Genomic DNA, 24,313 nt, shown 5'->3' on the forward strand with positions numbered 1-24,313 from the left:
TCCGTCTTTATTAGGATCAGAAGGCTTATAAGCATGATGGACATGCACAAAGAGACAGTGAAACCGTGAACATTAACTCTTGTGTGAGGGAAAGGGGGTTACGAAGATATGCGGTGTTAGGGGTTTGGGTCAGTACAAAACAAAATCCTGGCACGGGGCACATGGCTGTTTACAGCAGGCACCAGGTGCGTATCTGTTCATCTTAACTGGTCTAGGGGCTAAGACAGATGGTGCGTGCTACTGCAGGGTCAACAAGGCTCCTTTCTTTCAGTAATTAGCTCCTGGAAGTTTCTCCGTGCTGTGGTGGTATGCCCTGTTTTATCTGTTTACCTACTCTGGAGGCTTTAGTCCTGTGGAAGCAGCTTTCTGCTTTTATTAGTACTATGCTGAGGCACTTTTGCCCTGTTTATCTATTCTCGGGCACTTTTGTCCTGGGCCTTGTTAACTGATTGGTGCAAGCTCAGAGAATTCCTTAACTTACTCACCACAAACAACTTCAGGGTCACTAGAAAAATAAACTAGGCTCTTAAAGGTGGAAGGAACTCAATGGTATTCAAATGCAAGAACCATCCAGAAAACTCACAAACTGGCCCTTCAATTCCCAGAGAAAATAAGTTTGCTTTAATATTGCTTACTGCCGAAAAAAATTATTATTAGTTATTTTAGGACTTGAGGCCTGTGTGTTTAACACTGCCGTGAAGAAAATTTGTGTACACAAAAGAGATTCTTCTTTATTTTCGGAAATCATAGCATGGAAAATAGAACACAGAATATACTTGAAGAGGCTTCTAAAAGGAAACATAATTCTATAAATAGTTTACTTTCCATGTTAAAATGTAATGTTCATGAATAGTAGCCACAAATATTTCTTTTGATCAATATGCTGTTCTGTTTGCTTGTAATTTAAACATAATTGAAGGTTGTTACACTTTATAAATGTATAATAGGTGTTGCCATTTATTTCCTTATCCTATTAAAACGTGAAATGCCACTATCTTCTGTTATTTTCAGATAGTTCTTTAGCTCATGTTTTCACGCATGTGGCACCGTTGGTTATGTCACTTCTGCTCATTAATGTCAGCAACGATAGAGAAAAGAGAACTGAAGTATAAATGCTGAATCCATCACAGTGTGGATAAAACAGTTCAAAACTAGGTGAAAGTTAATGAACTTTGCAAAGGTGTTTCATGAAAGTGAAAGTGAAAGTTTCATGAAAGTGAAGTTCACTGATGTGAATTAAAAACTATTGTATTTGGTCAAGATACTCGGTTCTATTATTTGCATAAGTTGGATTCAGGCAAAATACCAGAGACCCAAGTGTGAGAAAGTGTGGTCGTGTCCTTCTGCCGGTATCCTTCCGGCCCCGGTGGGGTGTCCTTCCGCCTCCATCCTGCCGCCCACCAGGGGTTTCTTTCCGCCTCTGACCTTCTGGCCCCCGTGGGGTATCCTTCCGGTGCCTTTCTGCCACCCCTGTGGGGTGTCCTTCTGCCTCTGTCCTTTCTGCCCCAGTGGGGTGTCCTTTTGGCCCCATCCTTCTGAGCCCCCATGGGGTGTCCTTCCGGCTTCGTCCTGGCTCCCCCGTGAGACGTAGCTGATGCAGACACTTGAGGGAGAGGACCCTGGGAAGCAGGCAGAGTAGGAGGCACCAGGAATCAGTCGGCCCTGATGGAACCTGCCTCCTGCACCTATTTTGGAACTTTGGAGACTTGAAACCTTACAACTTGCAGGGGATGGCTTAGATGATGCCTTGCGATTCATTTCAGTCAATTTCATCTCTAAGCTCAGCAACTTTAGCTTTTGCTGAAGCCCAAGCCCCGGGGCAAACAGCCGTGCACGTGCGCCCGGAGTAGCTTGCCCCCAGCTGGCAGGAAGTCAGGGTGAGCAGTCAGGACCTGCCCTCCAAATATCCACAGTCTTGTTCTGATCCCTGAATGCCGCCTTGGACTATATCCTGGATGTCTGAATAAGACCTACCCGTCCCCCTGGGACTCACAAGTGACTGGGCAGCCTGGTTGAAGCCAGTGCATGGGTTGGCCTCATCTTGCTGCTGGAAGTTCTGTTGATAATAGCCATAATTATACTCTGTGCAGGACGAGTCTCTGTTGGTCAGGTTGATCAGGATGACAGATGGAGCTGTATACTCATGTGAAGAAATATTCAAGTTCCGCCAGGAATGTGCAGGGTCAGATATTGGGGCAGGCAAACAGCCCTTGCCTGAGCATCACTGCTGGGCATGGCAAGAATGCACAGTCCGACCACCCTGCCTGGGCGATTTCTCAGGGTTGTATGTGCAGCCAGCCACCTTGAGGAAGGAAGTGACCTCTCTAGGAGAAAGTGGGTTTGTTCGCTGTCTTCTGTAAAAGATGACCCCCATGGCCTCCCATGGCCTGTGCTCCTCCGATGTGACAAACCCACTGTATGTGTAGCTCACACTAGGGCCCTCCACGTTGGCCCCGTGGGACTGGGCCCCGAGGAGCGGGATGCTTTTGCTACTCAGTGTGCTGTGAGTAATAAAGTTTTTTGTCTCTGGGAAAAAACATCAATCCAATAGAAGCCTGAAAAGAAAAATAAATACGTAGTAAAGGAATGTATAAAATAAGATAGAAATTAGTCCAGATAATTGCTAATAAAAAATTTACATAGACTAGATATACTTGATAAGATGCAGCAGTTTGAGAAGGAATTTTAAAATGATCTATGACGTGTACCAGAGACACTGCTATTAGAGGACAGGACAAGTGATGAAGATCCTGGAGCGGTCAGGCATCAAACAAATAATTAGGCTTCAGCTGTAAAATTTTAATATACACCAAGTGTCTTGCTATATTAATATTTGTAAGCTCTCATCAAACTCGAAACAGTTGATCTTGTTAGAATGCCGCCAGATGGGATCCATATTGATCTTATTTAAGGTTTACAACAAACTCGAAAACCAGGTGTTTTTAAAAAGCAGAGAATGGAGCTGTGAACCTTCGAGTAATTTCTCAAGAGCTTGCCTAGAACATGTGGCCCAACTAGGACTCAGTCTGCGTGTTTGGTTCCTTCTTTCCTTCCCTCCTCCACCCCTCCTCTCCTCCCTCCTTCCGTCCTTTTCTTTCTTCCTATCCTATTCCTAACTCCAAAGCTGTTACGCTTTCGGATCTGTCTTTGAGTCTCTTATTCATGAGCTAGTTACGAGTAACTTAATAAATATGAGATCATTTGGCAGCTGCCTAGGATGTTATGATAAATAGAAAAGGCCGCATTACATGTTAGCTTTGGAGACCTGACCAAATTATTCCAACCTATTCTCTGTGGTGTTCTACCCTCACCGTTTCTTAAATAATGAGATTATCTAATGTCAGAAGCGCTGCATCCTTTGCAGTGGTCTTGGAAGGGATGTTTAGGGGGGAGGAGGAGGCTAGAAGGCCTAAAGAATGTGCTACTGTACTTGTGAAGAGGGAGTCCTTTGTTCTCTGGGTCCTGTAGCTCTGGTGACAGTTTTCCCTTTCACACCCTAACGCCAGTGACTACAGAGAAGAGTGTGCTTTCTACTATGTGATCCCCTTTGCGGGTGGTGGGTGGGAAATAATGGATAAAGGGGCCTGTTGCACGTGCAAGACGGTGGGCACGTTGCACCCGCTCAGGAAGTCATGGGGCATGAACACAAGAGCCGCCACTTGCAGAAATGTGGCAGAAGCACAGCGGCACCTTGTTCCTTGTTCGTTTTTCTGCTGTTACAGCTTCAAGGTGACTCCCTCTGGGGCCCTGCTCTGCGCTTTGGAGGCTTAAGTTTGGTGGCCCTTTTTACCAGTTTGCACCCCTTTCTCCTCAGGCGACCGCTCACACTGTGAACCCCGGTGCCTGTATCACGGCACCTATTAGTGTCTGTGACCAGAGAGCACACAGACTGATACGCCCTCGAACTCTATGTAAACTGTAGAACACGCAAATTAGATAACTCGCTCGTGCAAGGTGACTTTTTAACTCTTAAAAGACTAATGTACACAAAATGTAAAAAAGGACAGTTAAGCAAATGCCAATTAAAGCATCCTCTGAAGACCAGCAGCATCCGCAGGCAACTTCTTAGAATACTCTGAGTTCCCACCCCCGATTACTGAGTGAAGGCTGTTAGTCTGTGGGATTTTTCTAAATGTTGATTTTATTTATTGAGAGAGAGAGTGAGGATGAGCAGGGGACAGGCAGAGAGAGAGGGAGAGAGAGAAAAATTCCCATGCAGGCCTCGCACTGCCATCACAGAGCCCGACGCAGAGCTCGAACTCATGAGCCATGAGATCATGACCTGAGCCAAAATCAAAGAGTTGTTCGCTTCACCGACTGAGCCCCCCCCAGGTGCCCCACGTGAATCTCTGTTTAATAAATACTCCAGATAATGTTAATGCAAAATAAAATGTGTGAACCAGTGGCATTTATTTATTTATTTATTTATTTATTTATTTATTTTCTGTAGTGACATGACAGGTAAGACTTCTTTGGACTCTTAATTTTATTTTATTTTTATTTTTTTTAAGATTATTTATTTATTTTTTTAACGTTTATTTATTTTTGAGACAGAGAGAGACAGAGCATGAATGGGGGAGGGTCAGAGAGAGGGAGACACAGAATCTGAAACAGGCTCCAGGCTCTGAGCTGTCAGCACAGAGCCCGATGCGGGGCTCGAACTCAACGGACCGCGAGATCATGACCTGAGCTGAAGTTGGCCGCTTAACCGACTGAGCCACCCAGGCACCCCTGGACTCTTAATTTTAAAAGAGTGAAGAAATAATTTCCAAGTAGTTCAGTGTTGGGTTGCTGGTATAGAGGAGGAATTAATTTTGTAATCGAGCAGACCGACGAAAGTCGTGAGGATTCGGTAACATACGTGTGCCACTTGGACATGACATTCTGTAAATGTCAATCATCACGGAATTCTAACATGCCCGCTTTTACATTTTAATATCTTCACAATCATGTGAGTCTTACAACCAATGCAATTAGAAGTATTACGCTGATGAATTAACAGCTGTCCTCTGGCTTGGTTAAGAGTGAAAAGACGACTGCATGTTTGTACATGCATGCCATGTCAGTGTTTTCACGTTCTGTCTGTCTCGTCCCTGGAACACAGTCAAACTCTGATTTGTTCAGGTCTTAGCTCTGTCGTGAACTTACTGTCCTCCTTAGTGATTCCCTGAGGTTATGTGAGCGACCGTCTTCATCTGTGAACTAGGCCGTCAGAACCGCACTGTCCTCATCTATATGCCGGGGGAACCAAAGTTCTCTCCAACTCTAACGTTCTGTGGTTTCAATGAAATACTATTAGAAATAAGATCAGTTCACAGTGGTGGATGTAGACAGTTAAGGTTGCAGAACTGAACAGGATAAGAATGTCAGGAAGCAATGATTTTGCACAATAAAGAACTTTCTGGCCTGGACAGAAAGGCTGCAAGAGGAGGAAATATGATGATCCTAACAAAAATAATCCCAACTGGAGGGGCGCCTAGGTGGTGCAGTCGCTTGGGCATCCGACTTTGGCTCAGGTCATGATCTCACACTTTGTGGGTTCGAGCCCCGCGTCGGGCTCTGTGCTGGCAGCTCAGAGCCTGGAGCCCACTTCAGATTGTGTCTCCCCCTCTCTCTGCCCCTCCCTTGCTCACGCACTGTCTCTGTCTCCCAAAAATAAATAAACACTAAAAAAAATAAAATCCCGATCTATTCCCTTTGTCACACATGGAGAGACTTGGGATTATGTTTCCAGGACAGAATGTGCCCCAGGGGAGGTAATTCCTGTGCGCCTGTGGGTCCTCAGAAGAGCCAAGAGAGATCACCTTCTTCATCATGGAAGAATTAGGGGATGAGCATGAAGGCTGGGGGACACACCAGACGGCTTGGGCCACTTCCAGCCTTCAGAGCGGCCAAGAGTGTCAGCAAAACTGGGGGACGTAATAAGGGGGCGAGCATACTTACAAGTCCCGCACACCTACTTGGAAACAGGAATAAAGCGATAGTGCTATGCTCTTAACTTTGTTTCCCAACATGCCGTGTGGTCAAACATGTTTGTCTCCTACTCCAGATATTCCTTAAAGTGCTGGAGGCAAAAGTAAGTCCCCTCAGATAAAGTCATAGCATGAATTGTCTTTGGCTCAAGCAGACCACCTGCCATAAGGGTCTGAGCACATGTAATTCGGGAGGCGGTTCTCGGGAGCTTTGGCCTTGAGTGTGGAAAGCACGGGAGAGGGAAAGGAGGGAGGCCCTTCCTGCACTGCTGCTGCAGGTGATCAGGGCACCGCCGCTCGCATCTCTGGGCCAGCGTGTAAAACGTGTACGGTGTGCCAGGCGGCAGGAAAGCCAGGCTGGATATGCGTTTGCCGGTCGTCCTGCGTTCGGGTTGCTCAGAGGATGACCCTCCTGGTCCTTTGTCCGCTTGCACAGCGTGTTCGGCTGCCAGAGTTCCGTACAAGACAAGGCAGCGCTAGAGCAGAGCGAGCAGGGCACCGGCGGCTTCTGCGGCCCCCTCTCGGCACCCCATGTCCGCCTTGGTCTCACGTTCCGCTCCTCAGGGCTCATCCTTGCTTTAGCAAGGACACGGCCACTCGGGATTGTACTGCACACCTACAAAAACTCTTTGTTTTTAAATAATAATTGTAAAATCACATGCACTGTTAAGAAATAACACAGAGTTCTCGTATTGCACTCAGGTTTTCCCTTTTGTACCACAGATTCCAGATTTACCGCAGCCAGCATCAACACACGTGACGATCTAGGTTGCCCGCTCCGCAAAGTGATCAAGATATTCATGTGTACGGACATCTGGGTTCTGTGCTCCCAGACCGTGATTCCTACAGTTGCCCACTGAAGGTCTTCGCAGAGGCTGGATGGCCCAGGAGGGACCCCAGTGAATCTCCTGAGCTCCGGATACACCCACCTTTGTCCTTGCTTGTCACAATCCCACCTCCCGACCAAAGGGTTAGTGGCTTCCGGTAGGAGAGTATTTTATCTCTTGGCCACCTGCCGGTCTCCTGGCGGGAGAAACTCAAATAACCATTGGTTGTCATAGCTTTCTATGTGTCGAAATTCAAGTCTCTGCTACGAAGAATATCCCCCACCCAGCCTTCCTCCAAGACGGAACCTGTTTACATAGACTGATTTAATAGGGGCGAGAAGTATAGATTATGCGCTGGATCCTGGGAATGATAATGAGATAGGTCACTCCTAACCACCACACCTTGGTTCCTTGACCTGTACATTTTAGCTTCAGATACAGATGTTCATGGATTGGGATAAATGGAAGAATAAATATTGTAAGATATCCATGCTGCCCAACCAGTCTACAAATTGCATTCAATCTTTATCACAATCCCAAAAGCGTTTTTCGCAGAAAAGAGAAAAAATGATCCTAGCGTTCTTATGAAACCACAAAAGATGGTGAATACCAAAGCGATCTTAACAAGAACATGAGGTATCATGAGAAATCTAGAAAAGTCAAACTTGTAGAAACAGAGACTAGGATAGAGGTTGCCTGGCTGGGGAGGAGAGACATAGGGAGAAGTTGGCAAAAGGGCTCAGACTGTCAGTTACAAGACGAGTAAGGTCTCATGATCGAATGTGCAACTGATAACTGGAGTTCACATGACGGTATTGCGTGATTGAAATCTGCTAATAGACTAGAACATAAGTGTTCTCCCCTTTGCGCCCTCCCCCCCATAAAAAGGTCAATATGTAGGATGATGGATGCGTTCATCAACTTGGCGGGAATCCTTCCACAACGTACATGTGTATCAAATCATCACACGGTACACTTCAAATATATTACAATTTTATTTGTCAATTATTTCTCAAAGCTGAACAAAAAGCAAACACAAAAAGAAGGAACAATGTTCAAAACTCTATTCTCCTAGAAAACCGTGTGTAAGGTCTCCAGAAAATTCATAGTAAACATTTATAAATCCTATTTTTTTGTGGAGAATTGGAATATAAAGTGAATGCATACACATTAGGTAGGAAGTTTTTATCAGCCCAGTTTTGGCCAGTCAACTGTGAGAAAGGGGAGAAATGATGACTTTAGTATAATTTGCCCTAAGTCTCCATGAGAATACTACCCCTCTGGGATTCCTTTCTGCCCATGCAGAGTTCCTAGAAGGTACTTTTTCCAAGCACGTTGTGTGGAAAAACGTGACTTAGTTTCTTCATGTCCTGACGATCCATGTACACTCTGGTTTGTCAGAGCCAGTTGTGCGCCTTTGTGATATAATGTGTCACAGACGATTCACATGGGGCTTCTGATCATGAGTGATTCTCCAACTCACGTTGGCAACTACCGGTGCCGGTGCCTTGTCTCGTTTTTGTGTGCCTACACGTGACTTGCATTTGAAATTGTTGTGTCAGGTAAACTGACTGCAGAAATCACGTTGTTATAAGAGACGTGAGCATGGGGCGCCTGGGTGGCTCAGTCGGTTGAGCGTCCGACTTCAGCTCAGGTCACGATCTCGCGGTCCGTGAGTTCGAGCCCCGCGTCGGGCTCTGGGCTGATGGCTCAGAGCCTGGAGCCTGCTTCTGATTCTGTGTCTCCCTCTCTCTCTGCCCCTTCCCCGTTCATGCTCTGTCTCTCTCTGTCTCAAAAATAAATAAACGTTAAAAAAATAAAATAAAATAAAATAAAAGACGTGAGCAGCCAGCCTTTGGAACAGAGACCTGGGGGTGGTGTAGACCGGGAGAAGAGCTGCCCGCGTGGGGGAGCGTGGAAGTGACTGTCGCCCAGGACGCACGTCCCGGGTGGCCTGGGCTCCTTGCTGTCTTGCTCCTTCATGCTGATTCTGCAATTAGTGACCCGTCAGTAATGTGTGAGGCCAGGCATTGGCCACGTTGGTTGTGATCAGGAACATTTGAAACCACAAAGGAATGTCCTCCCTTACATTTGTTAATCCAGGCTGCTATCTGGGAACCAAACGCTGTGCTAAATACACTGCTTTCATTTTATCTGTCAAAAGTTAAGATTTTTTTTTTTTTGAAAAGACTTTCAGTTTTTTTTTTTTTTTTAATTTTTTTCAACGTTTTTTATTTATTTTTGGGACAGAGAGAGACAGAGCATGAACGGGGGAGGGGCAGAGAGAGAGGGAGACACAGAATCGGAAACAGGCTCCAGGCTCTGAGCCATCAGCCCAGAGCCCGACGCGGGGCTCGAACTCACGGACTGCGAGATCGTGACCTGGCTGAAGTCGGACACTTAACCGACTGCGCCACCCAGGCGCCCCAAAAGTTCAGATTTTAAGACACTTTACCCTATTTTACAGATAGTTAATGGGCACCTGGGTGGCTCAGTCAGTTAAGTGTCCGACTTCGGCTCAGGTCATGATCTCACCGTCCGTGAGTTCGAGCCCCGTGTTGGGCTCAGAGCCTGGAGCCTACTTTGGATTCTGTGTCTCCCTCTCTCCCCGCTTGCACTCTGTCTCTCTCTGTCTCTCAGAAATGAATAAACATTAAAAAAAATTTAAAGATAGGGAAACTGAGGCTCAGCGAGATTGAAAATGACTGGTTAGTTGATAAAGGAGAGCTTACAGCTCGAGGTCCCGACGCCCTGTACAGTGGGCACCAGGAGGTCTGGACAGAAAAGAAGCTGGCCTCTGAAAAGCTGGATATTCAGTAATTGTCGGAGCTGCTGACAGTAAAACTCGTTTTCTAATCCTCTCCTGGAAACGTGTTTTTGCGAGGAAAAGGAGAGTTTTTTCTGGTTCTTATATTAAACTCAGTTCTCATCTCGGATCTTAGGACAAACGGGAGCAGCCACTCTCAAATGACCTCATTTGGATTTTCCTCCCAAAGATACTGCCATTCAGTTTCTCTTGCAGATTTCTAGCGTACGCGTGAGACCTTTCCCTCATGAAGGCTCCTCCACTTGAGGAGGTAGACGTTTGGTACAGTTTCCCTCAAAAACCTCAGAACCTATGAAGTGTGATATTTCAGGGCAAGAGATGTTATTTCCTCTCCAGCCCATGTGACTCACATTAAGATTTAAAAAAAATTTTTTTTTAATGTTGGTTTATTTTTGAGAGACACAGACAGAGCGTGAATGGGGGAGGGGCAGAGAGAGAGGGACACACAGAATCCAAAACAGGCTTCAGGCTCCAAGGTGCCAAAACAGAGCCTGATGCGGGGCTCGAACCCACAAACTGTGAGATCGTGACCTGAGCTAAGTTGGACACTTAACCGACTGAGCCACCCAGGCGCCCCAAGATTTTATCATGAAGGTTAAAAGTTTTCTCAAAACCTTTTTTCCTTCATCATAGCCTTTTTATCTCGATATCTTTGTTATTGTCTGAACATTTGACTATTTGCATGCATTACTCATATATTTTAAAAGTTTATTTTGATTTGTATAAAGAGTCATGCAAAGTTCGATGGGTTGAGTGTTAGACCATAGCAAAATTTTCCCAAGTCAACTGTTTGTATTTAAATATCACATACTACACGAAAGTATATACCTTATACCAAATACAGTATAAATGAGAGAATTTAGCTGTGTGTTTCTAGAACTGCTGAGACAGTGATGTTATTTTCACTGTTTAAGTTTTTGCCCTTCAGTATTCATGGGTTACCAGCACTGTTCCCCATTTTTAAGAATTGTCTTTGGTATGTATGTACGTATGTATGTCTGTATTTATTTATTTAAATTTTATTTATTTTTGACAGAGACAGAGTGTGAGTGAGAGCTAGGGAGGGGCCGAGGGACCGAGAGAGAGGGAGACACAGAATCCGAACCAGGCTCCAGCCCCGACGCGGGGCTTGAACTCACGAACTGTGAGATCATGACCTGAGCCGAAGTTGGACACTCAACCGACTAAGCCACCCAGGTGCCCCTAAGAATTGTCTTTGGTATTTAAAATATAATTCGTGAGCTGAAGGAACATAATCCCAAGGTGTTTATATGGTTAAACATCAAATAATGCACCTTGTTTGGTAAAAAGCATGACTCTATGCATATGGTGGTTGGAGGTTAAACTGGGAAGGTTATATGTTACTAACTTTGGAAATTATGTCCTGATGGATTGATGGTTGATTTAAATGTAAATTCGTGCCAAGTACCTGTTTTTAGGAGTGGATTATTATGGCTGCAGTTTCCCTGAAGTCTTAGTTCTGTTTGCCTTTGTGTGGCTTTAAGAAAACGAAGAATGGGAATGTGCAAATTGAGTTCTTTTCTTCCCTTTTGTATTTATTTGTTTTTATGCTTTTCTATCAGACAAGTGCCCTCCTCAGTCCCCATCCCCTGTTTCACCCAAACCCCACCGACCTCCCCTCTGGTGACCATCAGTGCTCTGTGGTTAAGAGTCTGTTTCTTGGTTTGCCCCCTCTCTTTTCCTGCCTTTGCTCGTTTGTTTCTTAAATTCCAAACATGAGTGAAATCATATGGTATTTATCTTTCTCTGACGGACTTATTTCACTTAACATCGTGCACTCTAGTTGCATCCACGTAGTTGCAGATGGCAAGGTTTCATTCTTCGTTATGTGTGAATAATATTCCATTGTGTATACATTACACTTCTTCATTCATCAGCCGATGGACACTTGGGCTGTTTACATAATTTGGCTGTTGTAAATAATTCTGCTATAAACATTGGGTTACATGTATCTCTGAATTAGTGTTTTTATATTTTGGGGGTAAATACCCAGTAGTGCAATTGCTGGGTCATAGGATAGTTCTATTTTTAACTTTTTGAGGCACCTCCACACTGTTTTCCAGAGCGGCTGCCCCAGTTTGCATTCCCACCAGCGGTGGAAGAGGGTTGCCCTTTCTCTACTTCCCCACCAACACCTGTTGTTGATTTCAGCCATTCTGATAGGTGTGAGGTGGTATCTCATCATGATTTTGATTTGTACTTCCCTGATGATGAGTGATGTTGAGCATCATTTCCTCAAAACGTTTAGGAAGAAAAGCACTGACTTTAGCCAGGTTTTCCCCTTTGTGTCTCATAAACACGGGCGGTCTAGGAGCTGGATGCCAAGTAGTGATGCAGCCCACTGAGGCACGTTGAGGCACTCACAGATAAATGTGCCCACCGTACAATCCCTCCCTCGTTGCTGCACAAGCAGCCGTCCTGAGAACCTGGTGCATCACCAGAAGCCAACAGCAGGTGTGGACGGGACGCCAGGCCTCCCTGCCGAGCACCGCGCTGGCCCGGGCTCGTCCAGCGTGGCCGTCGGCGCATCTGGTACACATCATCTCCAGTTTACATTCGACTCTGCTCTTTTGTGCAGCATCTCGGGACATGCTTACTTGCCAGTCACACACAATAGCACACACTCCTCCCAGTAGCAATTTATAAAAATAATTCAGATGAGAGACTACTTGCAGAATTGTTAAAGAAGTCAGATACAGAGAATGTCAGCATTTCTTTTCCCCAAACTCACATTCTTTTTACGATGCCAGAGAGCTTTTTCCAAAATGTCTTTGGCCTAAATAAACACTGCAAAATGGAGGTAACTGCGTAAAATAAACTGTAAGTATTAGCATAATGTGGTATTGGGTTTTAGACTCCATTCGCTTTCCTGGTATTTTCTATATGACGCATAAGTATACGAAGTGAACTCCAATCAACAAGTGTTGAAGCAAAATACCATTGCAGATACGTGATTTTTGTTTGTTTTGTTTTTCCTGTTTTTCAGCTTTATTTCCTTGCTCCTATCACTTCCTAATCCGAGGAGCCCATTGCACTAAATTCCCTACGTCCCTACGTGGTAGTTGTGTGCTCAGGACTTCTTTTTTCCTCTACCCTATTCTGCTGCTTACACTTCAGTGCAGGTGTTGAACAGACTGACAAATAAAACATAGCAGCAAAAGGTGCTGAGAATAAAAATACAGCACTGGGGAGAGGATAACTAGCTGAGGAGGGGGATCATCATGGGTTGGGTGCTGGTTAAAGGGATCATCATGAGATGGGGTCCTGGTTAAAGGGATCATCGTGGAGGTGGATCCAGGTTAAAGGGATCATCATGGGGTGGGTTCTGGTTAAAAGGGATCATCACGGGGTAAGTCCTGGTTAAAGGGGATCATGGGGTTGGTCCTGGTTAAAGGTATCATCATGGGGTGGGGTGCTGGTTAAAGGAGGTCATCAGGTGGGGTGCTGGTTAAAAGGGATCATCATGGTGTGGGGTGGTGGTTACAAGGGATCATCATGGGGTGGGGTGCTGCTTATAGGGGGTCATCATCAGGTGGGGTGCTGGTTAAAGGGGATCATCATGGTGGTGCGCTGGTTAAAGGGGGTCATCATGGTGTGGGGTGCAGGTTAATGGGAGACATCATGGGGTGGGGTCCTGGTTAAAAGGGGTCATCATGGGGTGGGGTGCTTATTAAAGGGGGTCATCATGGGTTGGGATGCTGGTTAAAGGGGGTCATCATGGGGTGGGGTGCAGGTTAATGGAGATCATCATGGGGTTGGTGTTGGTTAAACGGGATCATCATGGGTTCGGGTGCTGGTTAAAGGGGATCATCATGGGTTCGGGTGGTGGCTAAAGGGGGTCATCATGGGGTGGGGTGCTGGTTAAAGGGGATCATCGTGCGTTTGGGTGCTGGCTAAAGGGGGTCATCATAGGATGGGTGCTGGTTAAAGGGATCATCATGGGATGGGGTCCTGGTTAAAGAGTTCATCATGGGGTGGATCCTGGTTAAAGGGATCATCATGGGGTGGGGTGCTGGTTAAAGGGGGTCATCCTGGTGTGGGGTGGTGAGTAAAGGGGATCATCATGGGATGGGTGCTGGTTAAAGGGAATCATCATGGGGTGGGGTGCTGTTTAAAGGCGATTATCATGAGGTGGGTGCTCGTTAAAGGCAATCATCATGGGGTGTGACGCTGGTTAAAGGGGGTCATCATGGGTGGGGTGCTGGTTAGAGTCATTAAATAGGGGCTCTGACAGTTGTGTTGAGGAGCTGGAGACATGAAGCCATCTCATACTGAGATATGGCAGGTGGTGTGGTGTGAAGATGTGTACCACCTCTAGGACCTCAACGAGGGGTTGTTGGGTTTGAGATCCAGGGCTGGACAGTCGGCAGCTGCATTCGCAAGTGTGCAGTCGGGTTGCGGTCCACGTGGAAATAAAACCTTGGATGCTTCTGCGGTAGACATCATTTGTGACCGTAAGAGTGTGTGTGCTCAGCAAGGGTAGGAAGAAAAAAGCACGACCCAGGAGGAGGCCAGCATTTAAAGACGGGAGTGTCAAGATCTCGGTGCAGAGGATCTGGGGGGCGGCCAGGGAAGGGCACAGGAGGGAGGTGGGCGCTGAGGGAGGGACGGTCTCTTCTGAGGCCTTTTATTCGTTCGGTGGGGCAGTATCGTCGCCCTTTTCCGCAGTGACTTGTGTACCTTATGGTTTATGAAAAAATAAGAAACGTATGGTTCTGGAGATAGGCATTTTATCCGCCGAGAAAGAGAATTCGATGGATGTGCTGGAGATTTGAGGAGAGAGCGAGGTCTGTAGATGTTGTGTGGGACAGGTAAGCACTGTTGAATCCCGGGATGTGGGAAGATGGCCTCACTGAGGGTCCACGTTACTCCGCTTGGCCGTGTTGTGCACATACATGGTGCACACGTATGCATATGCAGTGGGCTAACGACTGAATCTACCCAGACCTACGGTTTCGACCAAGAAAACAGCATGATTCAGCAAATCCTTCCATTGGGGATCGGCGTGACCATGTGGTTGGCTGTGGCCAAAGGAAGAGCTGGGAGTGGTTTTCTGCCCTCTGGGCTGAAGCATTTACAAACCTGAGGGTCATGTTGGTGAAAGGACCCGGTACGAGCTGAGGTGGCCTCGGATGTTGACCGAGTGCAGGGGGAGAGCCCCCCTGAGGACTTAGATTGATGGCAACTTTTATGAGAACGGGAATTAACCTTTTGTTTCCAGCTGCTGTGCGTTTGGTGGTGATGCCACGTGTCATCGGGTGTGTCCTGCCTGAGAAACAGGCATGTTTGCGGGAGCAGGTGCCTGAGGTCAGGGGAAGGACGAGGGCAGAAATGCTGAGATGTAGAAGCATGAAGCCTGTGAAGATTTAAGTCACCGGGAGTCGCGAGGGCGTAAGTGTCGGGTGCGGAGATGACGTTAGGACGGAGTGGGGAAGGAGGAGAGCATGGGGTTTACTGTGGTGTGTGACCTGCGACCACGGAGGAGGGGGGACCAAGGAAGGTTCTGGAAGTAGCTATAAAAAGCAGAAGGAGATAATCATAAAACAAAATTAACCTCAAAGGATGTGGCTTTTCAAAGGGAATATATCTGAAGCACATAACCTTTTATCAGAATTTCAAGGTCCATAGCAAATGGCAACTTTAAAAATGGGTTGTGTTCTTGGATTTCAGACCTCAGAAACAGCATCGAAATATACTCCCAAAGTAAGCACTTTGCCGTGTGGGAGTCTCCAAACAATAAAAGACTATTTGGACTGAAATTATAATGTGTTCACACAAATTACAAACCTTGACCTCCACTAATGTTGCCTCAAGGTTGGTTTTTCTTCTAATTAATTCACAGTTATGATATATATATTTTTAAAAGTATATCAGTTTCTTACATTATTTGGAAAGAAAAAGACAACATCTGTCCCTTCCACTCAATTTTTTTTTTTGTATATATTTTTTTAATGTTTATTTTTGAGACGGAGAGAGACAGAGCATGAACAGGGGAGGGGCAGAGAGAGAGGGAGACACAGAATCTGAAAGAGGCTCCAGGCTCTGAGCTGTCAGCACAGAGCCCGACGCGGGGCCCGAACTCATGGACCGTGAGATCATGACCTGAGCCGAAGTCGGACGCTTAACCGACCGAGCCACCCAGGCGCCCCACTTCCACTCAATTTTAACGTGAAGTCAAAACTGCGAAAAAATACAGTCCGCCTACTTCCTTTTACACGAATTTATATTCATTACACTTTTCTGTCAAAAACCTGGAGTCATATACTTGACAACGTGAACTTTTGTCTCTATTACCTAGTGATCAATAGTGTTTGCTTTTTCATTATTATTATTCGGCAAAGTTCGTTGTGTTGCTTGGCCTTGTTTAGTGCTTTGTAGAATTTAGGAACATGAAGGGCTAAAGCAGCACACACCGCACCGGACCTCCAGGCGGTTTGGGTAAATAGTACGCGGCCAACTATGTTACAAAGGGGGGAAGGACCCCTTGTCTTCGCTGGTATTTCAATGGCGCTTTTACGACCCTACTACCTGCTTTAAGTTTCCAAAGTCCTTTATAGTAATTCGCTTGGAAAATTCCATAATTATATCTATGTGTATTACACCTGTTTCCTAAAATCACCATGACAATCCCGTTAAAATACTTTTGGCGGGAAAACGAGTGTTGTTTTCCCTCTGGATTTGGTTTAAAAATATATGTATTATCTAAACTGAGATCATGTAAAAGTGACATATAAAGGGGATATTGTGGCTTTAAACTTTACAAAATGAACCCTTTTCGCTGTTTGCATTTTGTTTCTTAATCAACAAGACTATTTGTAGGACCCCTTTGCCCATATTTTTTACAACCTTATGAGCAAATGAGCAATTGACGACACATATTGAGAATGTACTATCCGGTTGGTTTTCACATCCACGTACACAGGTGAAACTGTGATGGTCACGATGACGAATGTACCACATGGAATACTGTCCTGCTCCTTCACAGCCCGCCTCTCCAGCCACTGACCATGTCCCCAGGCACAACTGATGTGCTGTCTGTCACCCTGAGTTTGCCTGCATTTTCTAGGATTTTATAGAATCGGAATCATGCAATACCCGCTCTTTCTTTCTTTGGCTTCCACTCAGCGGAGTCAATTTGAGGTGCCACGTTGTGTGGATCCTTTGCTTGTTGCATTTTGGCTTATTTTATTTTATTTTGAATGTATTATATAGACCTGTCACAATTCTCTTCTTCCATCACTTGTTAATGGGCTTGTGGTTTGGGCTGTCCCTGGTTCTGGCTACCACGAGTAAAGCTGCTGTGACGTTTCGTGTACGGTCGTTGTGTGAACATGTGCTTGTATTTATCAAGGGTAAATCCCCATTCCTGTAGGGGCTGAATTATGTGGAAGTGTCAGGAACTTTTGAGGAAGCTGACAGCTTCTCCAAGTGTTTCTGCCCCTTTACAATCCCACAGTCGTGTACGAGAATTCCGGTTGTGCCCTGTCCTCGACACTTGGTGCAGCTTTGTTATTTTTAGACATTTTTATGGGGATTTAACAGGTGTGTCCTTGAGTTTGACTCTTTAATTGGTTTGCAGCTACTAATGTCGAGCATCTTTTCAAGTGCATTTTTACCATCATGTATCCTGTTTGCTGACGGGCCAGCTCAAACCATTTGCCTCTTTGTGAGAAATTAGTTGTCTTATTTATTGTGAGTCTTTATATATTGTGGATATAGGTTCTTTATTGAATGTACAATCTGAAAATAATTTGTGGTTTGTTTTCTTTTTCCCTCCCTTGACTTTTGAAGAGCAGAGATCCTTGACTTTGATACATTATGATTGATCAGTTGTTTCTTTTTACGGCCCATGCATGTGGTGCTGTGAGTAAGAAACCTTTGCCCCACCCAAATATTGTCTCTGGCCCGGCCGTTCCTAGCCCTGTGTGGCTCTGTGGTTACGCCCTGTGCTCTGTTCCGGTGGTTTTTTCTCTGGAGGCCAGTGGCCTCTTCACACACATGTTCAGAACACATCGACACAAGGAGGACTCTCACATCCCCAAGCTGGTGTCTCTCTGTTCACTTCTTTCCTGTCCAGTATTCTTCCCCATGTGCCCCGGCTTCCTCAGCCTCCTGGCCTTCCGGCTCCATCCCCTCAATTCAGGGGGACTTCTGGGCTGGGGCCACAGCCTGGGAGCTGTCTTGAGGCAGCAGGTGAGGCAATCGTGGGGATACCGTCATTATTTCCCCTTCCTCAGCGATCTGTGTTGTACACAGTCTCACCACCGTTGTTTCGTGTCTTTGTGTAGTCGTTCATTCGTTCTGGGTGATTCCTATCCCTGTTAGTCTGTCTCAGCCAGAAGTGGAAGACCCAGTGGTGTCGACCTGACATCCACTTATTTCACTCCCCTTTCCCGATCTCGTGTCTGTTACATAGTCGTTTTGCTGTCCCGCTCTTACTGCTGTGACATGTGCTTCTTCGTTAGCCTCATTACTGTTGACTCCAGAGTTGTCAATGGAATTGAGTGAATACATTACTAGATCTCCATAAATCAACTAAGTCATTTATTTCTAAGGGTCAGTCAGAATGAATTAATTGCATGCTTTTTGGGGAGACAGCTCTATGGGTTCTCGTGTTTCTGCGTGTCATGTAAGCAGAGGAACTAACTTCTTGATTATCTTTTCAAAGTGTTTGCATGAGACTCGTTGGAAGACAGAACTGACATTGTCCTGTAAAGCGAAGGGCATGTTTGCTTACAGTCTTGGAAGATAGAGATAACCTGTGCCTCCAGAACAAAGGGCAGGCATGTTTAGTGCCCTTTATAAAACACTCGGGTTATCTGACTTCAGGTTTCCTCTCTTGTACTCTCTACCCACCTGTAATCTGGCCCTTTCCTTGTAGCCCTTTGGGAATTAGCACCTAGGGAACCAGCACAAGAAACTGTTAGTATTCTGACTGCTGCTGTTTCTGAGAGTCATAAAATCCTGTGTCTCTGACCAAGGAGTCCTATGTCTTCTGCCAATGCTCATGATACTGTGACGGAGTAAATTCTCATTTAAAAGAAGGGCAAAATCTCAGACTTTTTACAGTTTTGATGCGCTTTTGCAAATAATTTGCAAACACAGGTTGAATAGAATTACTAGTGGGAATAAGTTTCTTCTACTGGTTTTAAGTCATTATTAATGTGTGACAGCTATGTAAAAAGGGTGTTTTAGACCACACTGGTGTGCTATGACATATCATGCTAACATCTCTTGAAAGTGAGTAAATGGAACAAAGGAAACATTTTGGCACACTTCCTGAATTGATAGTCAAATTTAACATCAATGCATCAAAAGAAATTCACTGAAACTAAGTGAGTCTTGAGGAATTTTTTTACTGCTTGCCTTACCATTCTGTCTGGGACATATCAAAACATAAGGAGTGGCAGGAAATAATAGCCTCTTGGATAAAGAGGACTGACTTTTCCTTTTCTTCGAGTCTTTCCATTGGTCTCTTTTTCTGAGCAAGTGGAGAATGACAACTATAACAAGATGAGGTCACTTCCCATGTTTACATGTTCATGCTTGAGAGGTTGTACCCACTTGGATGAAGCGACCTGACTCCCAAGTAATTCACATTTATCTTGAGTGGTTGGTAATCTATCAAGCAAAGTGAAGTCCATAGGAAACATACACCACCATCAATATGAAAGACAAACACACGTAACGTATCCAAGAAAGTTTTGTGTTTCTTTGAGCCTATTGTTTGACCTTTGTGTGACTCTGCCTCCCCGTCTGGAAAAGGCAAAATAATGGCATTTACTTCAAAGGATTGTTGTGGGTATTAAATGAGTTTGTATATGCAAAACATTTAGAACATAACCTTGCACTTAGAAAGGGAATTCATAAGTCTTAATTGGCTCTAATTGTAAAGGAATAGACTCATTACCAAAGTGTTACACAATAAAATTAATAAGTGAAGGAAGAAAGATGTATGATTCCTGTGACAGCAGTAACAAACTATCACAAATTGGGTGGCTCACAACAACAGAAACTTGCTGCCTCACGATTTGGGAGGCCAGAGGTATGAAATCAAGGTGTTGATAGGGCTCTACTCCATCCAGACCCCACGGGGTTGTGTCTTCCAGCTTCTGGCAGCCCCAGACGTTCATCGGTTTGTGGCAACATAGCCCCAGTCCCTGCATCCGCCTTCATATGGTTTTCTCCCTGTGTCTCTTCATCATCTTCCCTCTGTATGTACCATATCTGTATCCAAGTTGTTCCTTTTCATAGGGGCCCGATCATATTGGCTTAGGGCCCACCCTAATGACCTTATTTTAAAATTTGATTACCTCCATAAAGACCCTATTTCCAAATAAAGTCACATTCTGAGGTAGTGGAGGTTAGGACTTCATCACCTCTCTTCGCAAGGAAGATTTAGTCCATAGCAGGAGGAATTATGCTACCTGTGTAATTAAGTAATATGGATACTTTATTGAAAAAAAATGTATCTAAAAATATAAGAATATGCTCCATAAACTTACCGTTACTTAACATTAAAATATTTTAGGGTAATCTTGACAACGTACAGAGAATGCTTTATTAGTTACAGTGATACCATCCAAGTGGCAATGGTGTAAATGCGATTTACAGTTCAGTTCACGTGGCCACGTTCCCTTGAGAGCATATGACTGGTGATCATGGGATGGGAGCAAAGATTAAAAGACATAGCAGTTTTTGTATTAGGTCGATTTTTCTTAATAAATAATAAAATAATTTGAATGACCTAAAACACAACTGCGTCGAGCAGCTGGGTCGCGGGGTGGATTTGTACGGAGCTAGCCTGCTTGTAGGCGGTGCCTGTTGAATCCAAAGACTCTGAAGTCTATGTGTCTGGACATTAAATCCCAGTTAGTAGTGGGGCTTATTATACTTAACATGGTCCTAATTAACTGGTGAGAGTTAAGAATCATTGCTTAGGTCTTCAAATCACATTCATTTGGTACAATATGACTTAGTTCATTCAGCTATGGCAACAAGACCTAAATATATACGTTAAACAATTATCTCCATCACTTTACATTTTAGATTCGAATTTCATCATTTTATTTCCTACTTGCAGTGACAGACATTAGGTAAGCTAATTAGAGCTAAAACATTTAGTCATAAAAAATATGCCCTCAGAAAGGATTAGAACTCAGGCATTGCATTCTGGACTCTTCATTGTCAGTGTAGCATGAATTGGGGGAAAGAGTGGACAGCAGATCATCAGGGCTCTAGATCAAGCATTCTGACAAAGGGAGACATAGAAGGGATCGAAGACTCTACCCCACTGCCTCCACATCTAGGACTTTGTGGAACAAATGCTAAAATAATCCAGACGTTTTATCATACACCCAATCAAAGAACCATATGTATGGATAGGTTTCACTTCTTCCCTGTGTTTTCTCAGAGCAGCGCTTCTTCAGAATTCCAGGGACTGAGTTCAGTCAGCTACAAAAGAATCAGAGATTTTGAGAATATATGAAGGTGAAATATAAGAATTTCATGAATAGACTATTCTGAGCCTTTCCTATAATTTAACGTTAAAAGAGGGTTGTATGTTAGCCAATCTGACAATAAATTATATTTAAAATAAATAAATAAATAAATAAATAAAAATAAAAGAGGGTTGATTTACATTGGAAGATCTAAGGTATCCCTTAGAGTTAAATTATTTTTAACAAATTCAGATGGCTTATGGTGGGGCAAAGTCTCACTGTACTGGGCACCATATTCTAAGTCTCTTTTCTACCATGAGAATTATAGAGCAATCCCAAATGTACAGGATACATTGCTTTATTTAAATTAGCTACAGTCTGACGTTGCACAAATATAAATGAATAACAAGAAAAAGAAGCAAAACCAAGTGGAGTCAGGGCCCACGGAAAATTACTGAAATGTGGAATTTCCCTCTATTACGGCAGTTAATCATCTAAGGCTTGAGAAAAAAGGGACATGAGGGGCCTGAACGTGGTTTAGGAATGTTACAATATCCATTCATGTATAATACTAAAGACAGTTATAACTCTAGCTATTGTATTCTGAATAGTCTCTATGTGTCAGACATTGTGATAAATGTTTGGTGATAGACATTTAATTAAAACAACCCATTGAGTTCATAGTATTGTTCCTGTGTAGAGATGAGGAAAATAAGACTCTTGTATATCAAACAACATGCCATATCCATGAAGCTTCAGGTTAACATCATGGTAGACGTTGTTCAGGTGACCAACAGCCATCACAGTCTTCCATGGTCCTTGGTGGGAAGTACACATATAGCATGAAGCCACAGTCCAGCTTCCCACAGAATCAGTTGGAGAAGAGTTACGGAGAAGGAAGGATTCCAAGTAACTGCGGTGAGGCTACAAGCAGGAGTTATCTCACTGGGAGTTAGAATGTCAGACAGAAAAACTGAGTCTATTTAGTAGTAAAAATGCCAGACGTGCATTGTGGATGTACCACACTTTGCATTCACCCTGCCTCATCTTGACAGATTACCTGTTCTAAGTCACAACATAGTGACGGTCTCAACCAGGATTCAGACCCAGCTCTCCCTAAGTGCCAAAACTATGTAATTTCCACTATATGTTAATAGTTTACCTGTAGGGACTGAAATAACAGGCATAAAGCAGGCATGGCCCCTAAATGTTCAGTTGCTTAGGAACTGGTTGAAAGTGACTTCAGGTGGCAAAATGACTTACCTTAGCTACTCTATATTTCAGAGGGTGAGAAAAAGTCTATTGAAGTAAGAAATTTAAATGAAAAAGTGACCTGTCAGCTGGCAAATAAGCACATTAATTAATTAATTCTGATATTATCAGTTGATCTCTTCTTTTTTGATTTTTCATTTTTTATGTTTTTTTCTTTTTTTCTTTAAGTATAATTAACATACAGTGTTATATTAGTTTCAAGGGTATGATGTGGTGATTCAACACTTCTATACATTGCTCAGTACTTATCACAACAAGTGCCCTCTTTAATCCATCACCTATTTAATCCATCACCCCCCTCCCCACCCCCGCCACACTTTCTGGTAACCATCGGTTTGCTCTCTATATTTAAGAGTCTTTTCATTTGTCTTTTTTCCCCTTTGTTTGTTCCTTGTGTTTTTTTCCTCAAATTCCACATATGAGTGAAATTATATGGTATTTGTCTTCCTCTGACTGATTTTCTTCAGTTAAAATTACACTCTCCAGCTCCCTCCATGTTGTTGCAAATGACAAGATTTCATTCTTTTTATGGCTGAGTAATATTCCAGTGTGTGTGTGTGTGTGTGTGTGTGTGTGTGTACCACATCTCCTTTATCCATTCCTCCATGGATAGATACTTGGGTTGCTTGCATAATTTGGCTGCTGTAAATAAAGCTGCAATAAACATAGAGGTGCATATATCTTTTCAAATTACTGTTTTCATTTTCTTTGAGTACATTCCCAATAGTGGAAATAGTGGGTCATAGGGTAGTTCTATTTTTAACTTTTTGGACAAACCTCCATACTGTTCTCCACACTGGCTGCACAGTTTGCATTCCCACCAACAGTATAAGAGGGTTTCCCTTTCTCCACATCCTCGCCAACGCCTATTGTTTCTTATGTTGTTGATTTTCATCATTCTGACAGGTGTGAGGTGGTATCTCATTGTGGTTTTAATTTACATTCCCCTGGTGATAAGTGATGTTGAGCATCTTTTCATGTGTCTAGTGGCCATCTGTAGGTCTTCTTTGGAAAAATGTCTATTCTGCCCATTTTTTAATTGGATTATTTGAGCTTTTTGGTGTTGAGTTGTACAAATTCTTTATATATTTTGCATATTAACTTCTTATCAGATACATCATTTATAAATACCTTCTCCCATTCAGTATGTTGCTTTTTTGTTTTGTTGATGGTTTCTTTGCTGTGCAAAGTTTTTAATTTTGTTCTGGTCCCAGTAGTTTAATTTTGCTTCTGTTTCCCTTGCCTAAAGAGACATACCTAGAAAAATGTTTCTACCGCTGATGTCAGAGAGATTACTACCTATGCTTTCTTCTAGGAGTTTTATGGTTTCAGGTCTCACATTTAGGTCTTTAATTTATTTTGAGGTTTTTTTTTGTTTATTTTTGGTTTTTGTGTGTTTTTTTTTTATATGTGGTGTTGGAAAGTGGTGCAGTTTCATTATTTTGCATGTAGCTTCCCAGTTTTCCCAGCACTGTTTATTGAAGAGACTGCTTTTTCATCATTGTATATTCTTACCTCCTTTATTATAGATGAATTGATCATCTAAGTGTGGGTATTTCTGGGCTCTGTGTTCTGTTCTGTTGATCTGTGTGTCTATTTTTTGGCCAGTACCACACTGTTTTGATTACTACAGCCTTGTAATGTAACTTGAAATCTGGGATCGTGATACTTTCCAGTTGTGTTCTCCTTTCTCAAGATTGCTTTGGCTACTCAGGGTCTTTTGTGGTTCCAGACAAATTTTAGGATTATTTGTCCTAGTTCTGTGAAAAATATTGTTGGTATGTTGACAGGGATTGTATTAAATCTGTAGATTGCTTTAGGTGGTGTGGAAATTTTAACAATATGCGTTCTTCTAATCCATGAGCATGGAATGTCTTTCATTTGTATCAGATACTCTTTTCAAATATGCATTGTTAAATACAGAGTTCATAAAGATATATGGAGGGGTGCCAG

At 43.8% G+C, this 24,313-nt stretch overlaps 1 protein-coding gene across 3 annotated transcripts in view; it reads left to right on the forward strand.

Annotated features, from left to right (window-relative positions):
* Nucleotides 1-24,313, forward strand: part of ZWINT (ZW10 interacting kinetochore protein) — a 53,837-nt gene that overhangs the window by 24,013 nt on the left and 5,511 nt on the right. The window contains exon 9 of one of the 3 annotated variants that reach the window (XM_025915074.2): nucleotides 6,696-7,299. The exons of the other annotated variants lie outside the window; for them this stretch is intronic. The gene's annotated coding sequence lies outside the window, so the exon portion shown is untranslated. Of the gene's footprint in view, nucleotides 1-6,695; nucleotides 7,300-24,313 lie in introns of those variants that run through there. 3 annotated transcript variants of the gene reach the window in all.

The sequence above is a fragment of the Puma concolor genome, chromosome D2 (genome assembly GCF_028749965.1).
Source record: "Puma concolor isolate L17-30 chromosome D2, mPumCon1.1.hap2, whole genome shotgun sequence".
NCBI lineage: Eukaryota > Metazoa > Chordata > Mammalia > Carnivora > Felidae > Puma > Puma concolor.